The following is a 15,304-nucleotide window of genomic DNA, read 5'->3' as shown; positions in this document are numbered from 1 at the left end:
TATTTTTAAGTTACACAAGGTGAGATAAAGATCACGATGTTGAATTAGGAGTGGATAGATGCAGGGTCAAGTACCTCCTAAGTCAGGGAGGATCCACTGGGGGGACCTGAGTCCATTTATTATCTCACAGACCATCCAAACTCACATAGTTGTTGAAGGGAAAAATTGGAGCAGACAGAGCTATGTGGGCTGCCTAATAGTCCTGGAGGGCAAGCAGACTATAAAACAATAAAAAATAAATAAATGTTAAACACATCAACTTTTCCACTGATTTTAAATGAATTTACTTCTAGTTAATAGCCCTCAGAATTTAGTTTTAAGTAAAGATAATTTAGAAAGTCCTCTAATCTAATTAAACATATATTGCTTATTTACTGTCACAATCCTAGATATATGATTTAGCTTCTAAAGTGCTATACTTTTAGAAACTTGAAGGTGAGGAGGCCAGATTTGATTTGTCCTTCTCCTATTAATCTCATTAACTAATCTCATAATTGTATTATATAGACCTACTATATATTTATCATCTCTCCCTTTCATTTCTTTTTCTTCTAGATATTTAGAGAGGACTGAATACTTGCTCAGGCTAGTAAGAAATGTTTCCATTTTTTCAGAGGAATTTATTTATTTAGGGTTAACCATAATATACTTTTGGTATATAGTATCAAAGAACTGGTTTAGAGATAATTTGGTTGAAATTATCTATTTACTTCATCAGAGAAAACTGGAACCTGAGATTCAGCATCTGATGAACACACTACGCTAGTTCATAATTAGCTTACAGTACCACAATTCTGGATACTGATTAAACATGGAGATTAAAATCTGGATAAGATCTTTTTTTCTGTAAAGAAAGGAAACAAGTGACAAAGAATGTCTATGGAGATTGTTGGTCAGCTGGTCATGGTTGTCCCAAAGGTGTTTTTCCAAAAGGCAACTGGACTTTCTTGAAAACATTTTGCTTCTCATCTAAAAAGCTTCTTCAGAACTTCTTGGATGAGAAGTGAAATATTTTCAAGGAAAAAAACTAGGAAAGTTCAGTTGCCTTTTGGAAAAGCACCTTTGGGCAAGTGGCAAAGAAACAAAAATAGGAAACAGGAAGAAGATGAGAGAATGATGTGTGTGTGTGAGAGAGAGAGAGAAAGAGAGAGAGAGAGAGAGAGATGGGGAAGACAAAAGCTGGAAGGAAAGAGAAAACACTGAATAAAGTTGGTGCCAAAGTACTATTGGTTCTGACCGCTTCCACATACCTTCTCCTGGTAGGTAATGACTTTTTTCTTTCCAGTATGTAATCCTTCCTATAATGAACTATTTGTGACTTCTTGGGATTTTGATCTAAGACATATTGCACAAATACCGCTTGTGACTCCCCCTCCCTTTTATTCAGCATGCCAAGAAAACCCTTGTGTTTCAGTTGTAGACAGCCTTCCTGTCCACCATCTCTACTTTAGAGAAAGAAAACTCCAAGAAAGCCATGAGCTAGCAGCTTTGAAAGTAACCGCATGGCCATTTTAAAGTGAGATTTCTTTTTTTTCCTACTGGCAAAATAAAACTTCCTGCTTCTGGTAACAAGTACTTCATCTACTGTGTAGTTTATAATGTTGGCGATAAGTTGGGTATCGTTACTCCTCTATTTTAGAGATCAATTAGTTAAAGAATTTTGTCCACTGGTTCCAGGAAGAGGGCTTTCTCTGCCTCCCCACTGTTCTGGCCTTTTTTAAGGAGCTTGAAGGCCTTCTCTGTCAACTTGCATGGGACTCCCTGAACCACATGAATCCTGGGGATGGTTGGCGCCTTGATGCTCTTCTTCCATGTCATCTTTTATCTTATTTTATTCTTGTTTTTAATCTGTTTTTTTGGGGGGAGACATATATGGTTTTTAAGTTTTGCGTTTGATTTGTACACTGTCCAGAGTTATTCTGTGAATGTGATGGGTAGTATCTAAATTTGACAAATAATTAAATAAAAAGGTATTGGAAACTGGTGAAAGTTATTTTTTTTCAGTTGCTCTACTGGGAACATGGATTTGCATTTAGAGCCTGGATTAAATAGGATCAGGGAAAACTTTTCCTTTGAGGCATGGGTTACAAATATATAATACATAAAATGAGAAATGGCTGTACCAAATATGAACATAGTTTGTTTGTTTATCCTTGGATATAATTTTCTCTTTCTCACATTATCAAATAGTGTCCAATACAATAACCACCAAAAGTTCATTTGAAATTATCAGGGTTGTCCTTGCCCCCAAGGAACTATTCAGTCTTTTTCTGTAAGCAACCAAACAGTGACATCAGAGAAGAAAATAATGTTTTCCTACAAACCTTTCACCCTGAGCATTCATCTAGCTGCATGTGTTCCTGCTGTATAAATACAATCTTTTATTTTAGCATCCCTTCTGACTGTAACTCACAATAAATGAAGCATGAGAAACAGAATAATATCAGATGTAATAACAAAAAGCCCCATTCAAGTGAAAGTCAAAATACAATTATCATACCAATGCATCTGTTTCTGTCATGTTGGTTACACAGCAATATAGACATTACATCTGGTGCACCTGAAAATAAAGGCTTTTATTGTCAGATCTACAAGATAATGAAATCTAGAAAATCTTTAAAGGGCCAGGTTGGAAAACAGCTGGATTTGGATATACTGCTTAAACCCTAATTAGTTTGACAAATAGTTGGAGATAAATGGAGATGAATCATAGTTATAGAGATAGTTGATTTGCTCCAGCCTTGTACAATTTATTTTTAAAAAATTGCATTTGGTTAGTCTGGCTCCTGGCAATGGCAGGTGAGGGTATGGAAGCTCTCATGATGGGGTAATCCATGTTGCAGTCCATCCTTTATACCCTGAACAAGCTATCTTCCAAATGCCAATACTGGAATGCAGTTTAAAATAACATCTCCTTCTCTCTCCATACTTTTCTTTCTCTATTTATAAAAACAGTACATCTAACATGACAATGATCAATATAAAATATTTGTGATTACTAAATAGCAAACACAGCATTAACTAAAAGGGAAATATTCAAGCAATTAAGTGTACAGTCATCATTTACCAAGCAGGTCCCTCAAACAACAAAAAAGATTTTAATTTTAATACCTCCCCAAATCTGCTTGCAAAGAAAATCCTTGCAAGCATGTGGGAAGAATAAAAGGAAACAATATTGCATGCTAGGTATATCTAACACTGAATATAGCTGCTATTTTACTTTATTTTTGGTCCAATGTCAAAGATTTGAGTTTGTAGTTTGGGAGACATGCCACTTTATCCTTAATCCTCTCCAGATTTCAGAGAGCATATGGAGGCAACAAATTAAGGAGTGTTTTTGAGTTACAGATGAGTAAAACTCTGGAAAACTATTAAAGCACAGCACTATTGGTCATTGGAAATAGTGTTATAAACAACTGCAGTAATTCTCTTCAAAACTAGATGCCAGAAGTTGCAACCTATTTCCAGCTGTGCTGTGATTGAAGAGTACTTTTTCTGCCATGTCCTCCTCTCTCTTTGAATCTCTTTGAAGAATTTAATCTTGGATGGTGAGGGAGGTGACCTTCTGCATGTGACAATTACATTCCCTTTTGTAATATTGCACCCTATCACAGGTCCTAGCTTCAGCCCCTGCAGTATCAAATCATGTTCTAGATCTAACCCATAGCATCTATTAAGTTGTCACCAGGAGTAAAACCTCTGTTCCATCTGGAAGTTTATTGGAGCGCCTTGGAGAACTCTTGATCAACCCCATTTTAATGAAGCAGAAGGAAGTTAGAGAAGGGAGTTGACAAGCATATTGTTAAGTTCGATGAAACATTGTTTCATGCTAATCCACGCTGAACAATTCTGTTTACAAGAGTATTCAGAGAGGGTGAGAAAGAGCCAGATTATGTTCTGCTCACAGAGATAATTCTATTCAAAAAGATTTTTAAAAGCAAAGCCACAATCAGAAATACAGGCATCCTAAATCTATCCATTTTATCAACTTCCAGTCCAGACAAAATCCTGTAGAATATAGAAACCAAGATGTAATGCTGTGTTGTATATATTTGACTCAAGGCCAGTGGAAGTAGTAGTTGGACTGTTTGCTTGGCAGGACAAAATGAACTGGTTCATTACTTCCAGTCATGACATAGGAAAGCTTGATAAAACTGGGTAAAGGAAAGGATACAAATCAGGTCTTGAGAACTAAAGCATGGGTATAGCAATAGCAACAGCACTTAGACTTATATACTGCTTCATAGTGCTCACAGCCCTCTCTAAGCAGTTCAGAGTCAACATGTTGCCCCCAACAATCTGGGCTCTCATTTTACCAACTTTGGAAGGATGGAAGGCTGAGTCAACCTTGAGCCAGTGAGAATCATACTGCTGAACTGCTGGCAGCCGGCAGTAACAGAAGCAGCCTGCAATACTGCACACTTATGGCTCTATTCCCAAGTCCCCTTGTCCCCTTGTAAACAAATAAAAGAGAACCTCCACATCATACCCTATGCTGCCTGCATTTGTGTTATATCACTTGGTCCCTTTATAGCCCTCAGACTGTCATAAAATGCTCCGTGTGGCTCACCTCTGCTGCAAATCATGCCTTATCAAACCTAACCTGGAGCCTACTTTGGACACGAACTTTCCTAATATCAGTGATTCAGTAAATACAAACAGATTTGGGGGATCTTCTATTATGTGAGTCTGTAATTCACACATAATGCTCCCTGTGAGGGAATGGGTCTATCCCTGAACATGCACATTAGTACCACAGAGCAGCCTGAAACAATGTCAAGCACTAATGATGAATAGACTGCTCAATCTCACAGGAAGCCAGATGCATACATCAATTTGACAATTTCTCCAATTGCTGAGGCTATGAAACTACTGTCAGGGCTGGAGAAAGAAAACACCAGGGAGATGTAGCTTTTCGTCCAAAACATTCTCCTCCTTGCTAGAAGACCAAGATACAGTTATTCCATGGGGGAAGAAGGAATGACTACTGTTGAGCTTGCTAGTGTCCTTCATAAAACTGAAGTTTGAGGAATGACACAGTTACAAATCCTGGGATAGTCCTGAAGATCTTGAGACACAATCATGGTCTTTTCCCTTGGGCATACTCTGTGAATCTTCTCCCACAGCATTTAGCAAACTTTGCCACCCAGACAGAATGGTGAACTGTGCCATGTCCAATCATAAGTGGAAGAACGGTCAAATTCGGTTACTTGTCAAAGAAAAATCAGCTGAGAAACAAAAGTCCTTATGAGTCATGGATGACGCACCAATAAACCTTTCCTTTAGAGATAGAATACGCAACACAGTCTTTTATTGCTGGCAGATGAGCCCTGGGTGTGCTCTTGAGAAATCCTCTTTCAATTTCATTACAGTTGGAATAATGCCTGCTTGCTATATTTATCAGTCTTTTCTAATCAGCTACCTGTGGCCCTTGTTGGACTTGCTATGCCTAACCCTTAGATTTGTTTAGACGTTGCATTTCTGTTGACTAAGTGCAGCCTTGGGCATTATATAGCAGATCAGAGTCTATTAGCTTTAGACCATTAGGCATGAAGAAGGCAGACAACCTAGGAGAATGTGGGGAAAGAAGAGGTCTCTGTCCCTTCCTCCCTCCTTCCTTCGCTCCCTCCCTCCCTTCTCCCTCTGTCTTCCCCTCTCCCCCTCTCTCTATTTCTCTCTGTGTGTGTTGGGAGGAATGTCTAATCCTCTCCCCACCCTGTATCACTCTTGCTGTATCATAATTAAGTAGCAATTTGTAAATATATGGTGGTAGGGCTATCAACCTACCATTTAAAAATCTAGGCAATTAGGAGATGACAGCCAAGAGAGAGATTTTTATACCTCTTTATTGTCATCTAATGTTCAGATACTTTTTTTTTTTTGCAGCAGGGTTCTCTGGCCATTTGAGAATGTTTTCTTCTACTCTCAGCTTAGCCACTCTGTTCATTTCCCTCTTTTAATGTTTTCTGATCCTAAACTCCACTGAGATTTTCCTTGCAATGCTAGTGATCCCAATTACTCCCCTCCCATTCTTTTCCAAACAATTTAGAACTGGGCTAATGCAGTTGTGAGCAAGACCTCCTGCTTTGTGCATCAGAATTTAAGAAGTATAGCTGCAGAGAGCCCACCTGGATAGCATGCTTAAGCTCCTTTAACTAGAATGCAGAGGATGCCATGAGAATCATTAAATGCTTGGTGAGTATGGAACAATAATTGGGCTGCTAAAGGTCTGTTTCTGAATTCTAAAGTGCTATGAAAAAGTAAGGCAAACTGCATCCTTATGCAACAAGAACAACAGTGAAAGTATTCTCAGGATTCTGCTTGAGGCAGAAGGCCAAGCTAGGGATAGTTCAGTTGCAGAAAATTCAGCCTTCACCAGAGATGCTTGGTCTCCATTCAGCTTAGGTGGCATAGAAGAAAGTGCAGGGAAATTACAATGTAAAATGAAGTACATACAATATACTGATTGGCAGAGAATACAGTTGTGGTCAATACTGCAGCAGTTATAATCTGTAATGAATACTGAGGATGGTTTTGAAGGAGAGAGAGAAGCTGTTGCCAAGGCAACAATCCAGAGGTGGTATTCAGTAAGTTCTGACCAGTTCTGGAGAATCACTAGCGGAAATATAGGGTAGTTCAGAGAACCAGCAAATACCACCTCTGACTGGAGATTTTATAGTATCCTTCCTCTGCCACACCCACCAAGCCACTCCCACAGAACTGGTAGTAAATTCTTTTGAATCCCACCACTGCAACAATCTAATAAATGTGGTTGGAGCCCAGACCAAGAAAATGGTTTATGAAAATACACCAGACCTCCCACCACCAATTTACATGAGGATAAAAGAGAGAGGAGGGGAAACATATTCAGACGTACATGGTTCTGTTACTGTAGCTGTTCTAATAAAATGAGCTTTAGTACCTTCCATATGCTGTCTGTTCCTTTGTTTGGTCTATGTTACAGAACTGACACAAACTGATCAGTTCTGTTTTTTTTTTTTTTTTAGAATTCAGGTCAGTTTTAATGGCATCCCAGCTAATTATGTATTACTTGTCATGCTTGCTATTCCTTTATATCTTAACTTTCCCATTCTTCATTCCTGGTGTATGTATATAAACAAAATTATACAGAATGCAGCTGTGTCAGACTGTTGCGACAGACCAGAGGCAAAAAACAAAATCATGAATGCTTATGATAGGGATATAGTAGTGGTGGCTAAGATTTTCAGCAAAGATAAAGCCCTCTGATCCTGCTAGAACAGGCTATAGTTTGACTTGGACAGACTTCCTAATTCTAGAGATCCTCATTAACTGCAGGGTCCTCAATGCATGTCATGCTTGACACCCAGAATTCTCAGCAATGGACGCTGTACTATGATACTTTTAGAAGGCAATGCATTCTAAAGTTTTAGATGGCCTCATTCTGCTGGTGTTGTCTCAAAACTCCTCTTTCTCATAACTCATAGAAAGTGTGCCCTCGAAATGACTTTTTGGGGGAGGAAGGGGATAATCTAGTCTAACTCTATATTCATTGGAAGAATTCACTAAGCCATTTTCCAGAGATGGTCATCTAGCCTTTTCAAAATTGAAAGAAGGGGAACACACTACTGTTCTAGGCAGAATATTCTACCACTTAACTGTTCTTACTAGAAAATTACTCCTAATATTCAATTTAATTTTTCCCCTTTAACCCATTAGTCACCAGCCTACCTTCAAATTAAACAATTTTGCACATTGCAGGTTTTTTTTTAGATGTTATACAATCCTAACTCCTTTCTCTCTTCTCTTGTGGAAGGTATCTAAACTAATTCTTGATATAGGTTTGGCTTCCAAATCTGTTATCATGCTGGTCTGTCTCCTTTGTATCTCTTTCAGTCCTGCATGTGTTTTTAAAAATTCAATATTTAGAACTGTATATTGATGGAACAGTTACTTCCTGTATGTAACACTGTTGTCCAACATTGCATCGCTTTTTAGCTGCTCCATCACATTGACCATGATAAATGATCGACTAATATTCCTACCTTCTTCTCAGATGAACAGTGACTAAATCAGATCACACCAATCCTGTATCGGTACACAACCATGCTCATCCATCTGGATCTTATACCAGTATATACCAGTGAACTTTATGTACACTATACTATTCACTTTAGCCCAATGTTCCTTACTGATGGTTGATGTTATTGCAACATTATGACAGGGTCCATATTTAGAATTAACTTGACTAATAGGTGGCAGAAGCTGAGGAAAAACAGGAAGCTCATCTAGGAAAGTATTGTCTTGCTTTATCCCAAGAACATGCTCCATGGATATGATCAATCTACTGACCTTGTATGGACATGGGGCTTTCAAAAAAAACAAAAAAACAGATCCACATTCAGAAATATTCTGGCATATCACAGTCAGGGAAGAAGAGTTCTGAGGACTATTATTAGGATACCCTTCTGTTCATCTTGTGTCTTCCTCTCCTGTCATGGAGTGGGAGGAATCAAGTGATAATAAGTGGACTTCATCCTTAACTGAAGTAGGCATGGTTGGCAGCATCCAGAAATAGATCAAGATGGAGACAAAATGGCATAGGAATAGGCAAATTTGTGTCCCCTCCCAATTAAAATTGTTTGGCCATAGAAGCAGCAGCAAAATCTGTTGATAATTTCATTGGTGACAGAACTAGCAGCATACAATTGTCAGAACCTGGCTCTTTTTCCAGTTTAAACTGACCTCCTTTAAATTGATAATATTAGCATTTTAAGGGAGTATTAATTCTAGTTTCCAAATACAGGTCTAATGATCTTTTAAGATAACCTAGCTCTGATTAACAAGAAAAAAATCTAGCATGCCTTAAATCAGCATTTTCTTTTTCTTCCATTCAATCATGTCCAATTCTCAGAGACTCCTGGATGACTCCCTGCAGTTTTCTTATCAAGATTTTTCAGAAGTGGTCTGTCATTTCCTCCTTGTGAGGACTGAGAAAGAGTAACTGGTCTGTAGTGACCCATTTGGCTTTTTGTCTAAGGATGGACTAGAACTCATGATCTCCTGGTTTCTAGTCTGATGCCTTTAGCATTACACAAAACTATCTCTCTAAATTAGCATTAGACCCATGTTTATAAGGTCCCCATTTAAGCCTTGACAAATTCTAGAGAAGGGCCAAGCAAAAGTAGTCATGAAGAAGTCAGAAAGGAGGAATGTATTCTTCGCTAGTTACAAGTGGCCAGGTCCTAACTATAACACCAACTGTATTGTCACCAAAGCATCCTAGATTGTATCCATGGAGATAAATAAAATGTGTTTGGAGAAGTAAACAACTGGATGATATCACAACTATGGGATGGAAGTTAGATGAAAACAGTATCACAAGGATGTATTGCTTGACTATGATTATCAAGTATATTTGTGCCATGGTTGGGAGTATGGGGATGATTCTTCAGATAGCTAATTACTTACTCACTCATTAATCACTGCATGAATATTTTCCTTCCACCAAAAGTTTTAAGAACACAATAATGTAACATTTGGAATCAATGAATATTCAGGAGAAAGGGGAAATATGCTAGTAGTATGGTTTAAGATAATATTCTCCTTAATTCTCTTTTGAGATATTTTATTCAGATGGATGTACACATGGCTGATTGATACACTGCTTTGATTCTGCAAATTTGCATCCTTTTTAGACATGAAGGGAGAAGTTTTGGAAGTCAAAAGAACATCAAAATTTCCAAATCTGCATATAGTGCCTTAATTGCAACACTTGTATTTACTATATTTCTATGTTCTATATAAAAGAAAATTATGGAATATTAAACACATTTATTTTCCAAAATGATTGCCTTGTTGAATTGTTAAGCTGCATCGCTAGTATGGGGCTGGTGGGTACACATTTATCTGCGGACAACTTCCTTGGCATTTATAAGGTTCCAAGCTGATGTGGAATTTTGGGAGATGAAGTCCGTATATCTTAAAGTTGTCAAGTCGGAAAAAAACGTTGAGTTAAATCAGACTCCAGCCGCATGGACTTGAATTATCAGAATTGGGCAGCTTACATTTCTGAGAAACTTGAAAGTCAAAGTCCACATTTTTGGAGGAAACCTAACAACCTCTATTTCTAAACACCTGTGGATTTCATATTATTACTCTTCCCAGGTAGATCAGAATTGAAACAGACCAGATGAGCTCATTCCTCTTTATTGTAAGTCTACATTAACAGAAACTTGCAAGTCTTAAAGTACAAATTCCCCACTGACTTTTTTTAGTGCCTGATAAATTAGGGATATTCCTTTATGAGGTTCTTTCTCTGCCTGCTATGCAACTATGAGCTATGACCCCTATTATCTGTTCCATAGGCAGCATCTCTTCCCCCTTCTGTCTTTCAAGGTCATTCCCACATTTAGATTGCAGAAACATTCTTAAATTATTTAAACCAGCAGCTATTTGGAGTAAAGTTAAGCTAGGGATGATAAAACATATCTTGATGGACAAGAGGGAAAGGAAGGGATCAGTTTACTTGCTTAGAAATAGATGGTTTTGGAAAGACTATGCCTTCCATAGCTGCCTCAAAATTCTAAATACGCCCATTGACCAAATTTGAGAACCCTTTTTATAAAATATTCTTTTTCTGCCTGAAACTCTTCTTGAATGACATCACTTATTGGCCAACAGACAAATATGCTAATTACAGCCACTCCTTGGAATGTGTTAAATAATTATTTACCGGTTCCTTTTTCTGAGTAATCAACAATGTTGATAATCCCCCAAAAGAAAAATGAACCTGATCTACATGACAACTTGCTGTTTCACTCCAGATAAAACATCTTGATTCTTTACACTTCAGTGAATCCAAACTGTTAGAAAATGAGGCATGTTAATACCTTCTGCATAAAATGCTTCTAGAAGTTGCAAAGCTTCACTTGCTGGGAAATGACAAGAAACATTTGGGGAAATGTTTAGATGGTAAAAATAAGAATTCCTATTTGAGGGGTACCTCAGGGGAGTAATAACAAATTAAGATAGTAGTTTTGTCTGTTTAGTTGAAAACCTCACCCCTTTTGTCGTCTGCCATATGTATGACAGGTTTTTTTTTATAAAAAAACCAAGGGTTTGATTGTATGGTCACAGCTACCATTTTGATTTCTTTAAACACCTTCTATCTCACCTTCTTTACCCTCAGACAACCCTGCTTATTCATCCTGTTATGAATGGGCTGATTTTAGACATCACAATGCCCTTTGTGCCTCTGATTCCTGATTTAAAATGAGACTTCTTCCTTGTATGATACAACTGTTCAATCCGAAGATAGAAGGTAAAGCAGCATCCAAATGCACAAACTTAAGGAGAAAATATACATCCTTAGATTGTTTGGCTATACAACAGTGATTGCTCTCATTTGAGACAATGACAAATCCACATACAGATGGGAGGTTGTACAACTTGCCTCGTGGTGTGACTGGAACAATCTGGAACTGAACACACTCAAAACTGTAGACTTTAGGAGAAACCCTCCTATACCACCACCTCTTAAAATACTAGACAACACAATATCAACAATAGAGACCTTCAAATTTCTAGGTTCTATCATATCACAAGACCTAAAATAGACACCTAACATCAAAAACATCATCAAAAAACCACAACAAAGAATGCTCTTTCTGCACCAACTTAGAAAGCTCAAACTGCCCAAGGAGCTGCTGATACAGTTCTACAGAGTAATTATTGAGTCTGTCACCTGCACCTCTGGTTTGGTTCTGCAACCCAACAAGACAGACACAGACTTCAGAGAGTAATTAAGACTGCAAAAAAAAAAAACAATTACTACCAACCTGCCTTCCATTGAGGACCTGTATACTGCACGAGTCAAAAAGAGGGCTGTGAAAATATTTACAGACCACTCACAACCTGGACATAAACTGTTTCAACTCCTACCCTCAAAACGATGCTCTAGAGCACTGCACACCAGAACAACTAGACACAAGGACAGTTTTTTCCCGAATGCCATCACTCTGCTAAACAAATAATTCCTTCAACACTGTCAAACTATTTACTACATCTGCATTACTATTACTATTAATCTTTCCATCCTTCCTTTCACCCATCTCCTCCCACTTATGACTGTATGACTGTAACCTTGTTGCTTGTATCCTAATGCTTTTTATTAATTGTTTCCTAGTATGATTTGATTGCATATTGTACCCTATGACTATTATTAAGTGTTGTATCTTATGATTCTTGACTCTTGACCAATGTATCTTTTCTTTTATGCACACTGAGAGCATATGCACCAAGACAAATTCCTCGTGTGTTCAATCACACTTGACCAATAAAGAATTCTATTCTATTCTATTCTATTCTATTCTATTCTATTCTATTCTATTCTATTCTATTCTATTCTATTCTATTCTATTCTATTCTTTCCATACAGAGTGAGATGGTTGACATGAACATTTCATTGGAAGTACACAAATAAATCTTTCCAGGATTTCCTCCTCACTTTGTAGGTAAAATGGAAGGAACTTGCATTTTCAAGACACAGACAACAAAGGAAAAGAGACTGGCTTATCAGAGATGTTGATAGTGGAGAAGTTGATTGGCTGTCTTCCTTCTAAAAATTAATCTTCCTTTGTTCTCTCATTACCTGAAATGGAACTATGGCAGCATTGATGAACGCCTGGACTGTGAGGAAAATTTAAACAGAGCTAATAAGAGCCATCTCACTAATCTGAATAGAGCAAATGGACTTTTTTTTTTCTTAAAGATGAGAGGTGATTTACTGGTGAAGTCATGAGTTTAATTTTAGAAAGAATGGTTCTGGGTTTGAGAAATGATTTTTTTTTGGTGAAAATTAATTGAAAGAGATTTGGGACATTGAGACTTAAAATTTTATTTTTGTCTCAAACAAGTTACACCTCAGCCTGATAAGTCTGTCTTTTATAACATGGCAGTTTTATTAAAGCAACAAATGAAGGAATCAAAAGCATCTCCAATTTAAACTCAATATCTTATATTGGATAAATCGCTTCTTTCCTTCTAATCTGACACTCTGTTATCTGCAGTGACCACACAACTGTCTTTCAAAGTTGATCAGCTGAGCAATGTTTTTAATTTGCTTGTTCTTTCTCTGTTACACTAACAAGATAATTTATAACAGGAATTTCTTAGCAAGATTGGAGAATGCAGAGTGGGCTCTCACTTGGAGGCTACATTTGGCCTCTGAGTAGCTCTTGTCGTCTATGTCTTAGATTTTGCCTAAAAAGTGTTGGCAAGTATAAAAGACTCCAGTATTTTGTGGATGAAATCCATATTTGCAATATGAAATGCCACAGCTACTCCTAAGTGGGCGAGTGCACGCCCCCAACTTCCTCCAGGTCCACCCCTACAGGCCTAAAATGCAAACTACTTAACCCAAGAAGCCTCACAAACAAAATGCCTGAATTCCCCCTGCTTCTAAATGCAGCCCTATTTGACCTTATTTTTGTCTGCGAAATGTGGTTGAATGTATCCTTTCCACATTCCATTATTACAGTAAGTGACTATCATGTTTTCTGGTCTGACTGAGATAATTGTAGAGGGGGTGGTGTTGCTATCTTCTATAAGAAGTCCCTAGGTGTGAAAAAGATTAATATTGCTCAGGAGCTTGCTCTTCGTGAGGCTATTGTCTGCAAATTGTCCCAAAATACCACATTTCATTTCTTGCTATGTTATAGAGCCCCTGATTATGACCTTGGTCATATGAACAAACTAATTGCACTACTAACCTGGGCTGCTTCCTGCCTGCACCCTCTTATCTTTCTTGGAGACCTCAATCTGTTTCTTATTAATTGGACCATAAATGAATGTACAACTGAACCTATACATGCAACCCTGTACAACGCTGTTACAACTCTGGGACTGGAGCAGCTGGTAATGAACAACACTAGGCTCAACACTTGCTTAGATTTCTGCAATAGCTTAAAATCAATTTATAGCCTACAAGTTAAAGAACCTTTTTCCAACTATGATCACAGCATGATTGATTTTTGTCTCATTTGTGTCCTTGCAAAGAGGATCATAATGATGAGACTCCAAATTATAAAAAAGCCAGCTATGATTTCATAGTTGCCAACCTCACATCTCTTGATTGGCACCTCCTGTTCATAGGTTGTAATATTGCAGAAGACCATTATAACACTTTTTTGCTTGAAGTCAATAGAATCTTAAGCTATATGTACCAAAAACAATCCCTAAAGCCAAAAATAAAAACAAATTAGCCATATCAATAAGAAAGCTACAATTCAAGAAAAAATATATTTGGTGAGCAAACAAAACTGGCTACGTAGCTAACTTTAAAAACCGGTACAAAACCTTATGCCCCCAGATAAAGGCTGAATGTACTAATCACCATTGCAAACAGGAGGAAGAGCTGTTAAACCTGAACTCTTCCCGAGCCTTCTATAACTTCATTAATGCCAAACTTAAAGACTCAAAATCTATCCCACCCCTAAAAGGGCCTAACAGGGAAGACTGGAATGATGAAGCTATAAAGGCCAACCTGTTTAATACATTCTTCAGTTCAGTCTTTGTTGACAGCAATGGCTGCTGACCCCCCTTTCCTAGCTGCACCACAGCAAATTATAACAACTTACAACATAGTGACTTTTCAGCAGTTAACATTGAAACAGCACTATGTAACCTAAAGCCATCCCTATCTATTGGTCCTGATGGATTATATGCCTACTTTTTGAAAAAGCTTGTTCTTAATCATCCAAAAAACAAAGCAGTGCTCCATTCCTTCTGTTGTGGGATGCTTTTGAGAATAGACTCAAATATTTAAATATTCTAGCCGAACCTCTAAGCACAATCTTTGAGGTATCTTTCAGAACCAGCTCCCTGCACGACTCATGGTCATTAGCCACGGTTGTACCTATTTTTTAAAAGAGAGACCCTAGTCTAGTAGAAAATTACAGACCAATCTCATTTGTAAAGTCATGGAATCAATTATAAATCAATCCATCACCCTCCACTTGAAACAAACAACCTACTTTCTAACAAACAGTTTGGTTTCAGGAAAAATTGGTCCTGTAATCTGCATATCCTACACAGCAGAAACATTTGGACCACACATCTAGACCAGGGTAAAGCAATAGACACAATTTACATAGACTTCTACAAAGCCTTTGATTCAGTGGTACATGACAAACTATTGCTGAAACTTAGTTCTTATGGCATCTCCAGACCCCTGCACAAGTGGATAGTCACGTTCCTGTCAAACAGGCAACAAATGGTCAAAATTGGGAAGGCCCTATCAAATCCAGCACCAGTTAATAGCAGT

Source organism: Pseudonaja textilis, chromosome 2 (assembly GCF_049901715.1).
Source record: "Pseudonaja textilis isolate UNSWEBS1 chromosome 2, rPseTex1.2, whole genome shotgun sequence".
NCBI lineage: Eukaryota > Metazoa > Chordata > Lepidosauria > Squamata > Elapidae > Pseudonaja > Pseudonaja textilis.
This window is presented reverse-complemented; position numbering follows the sequence as displayed.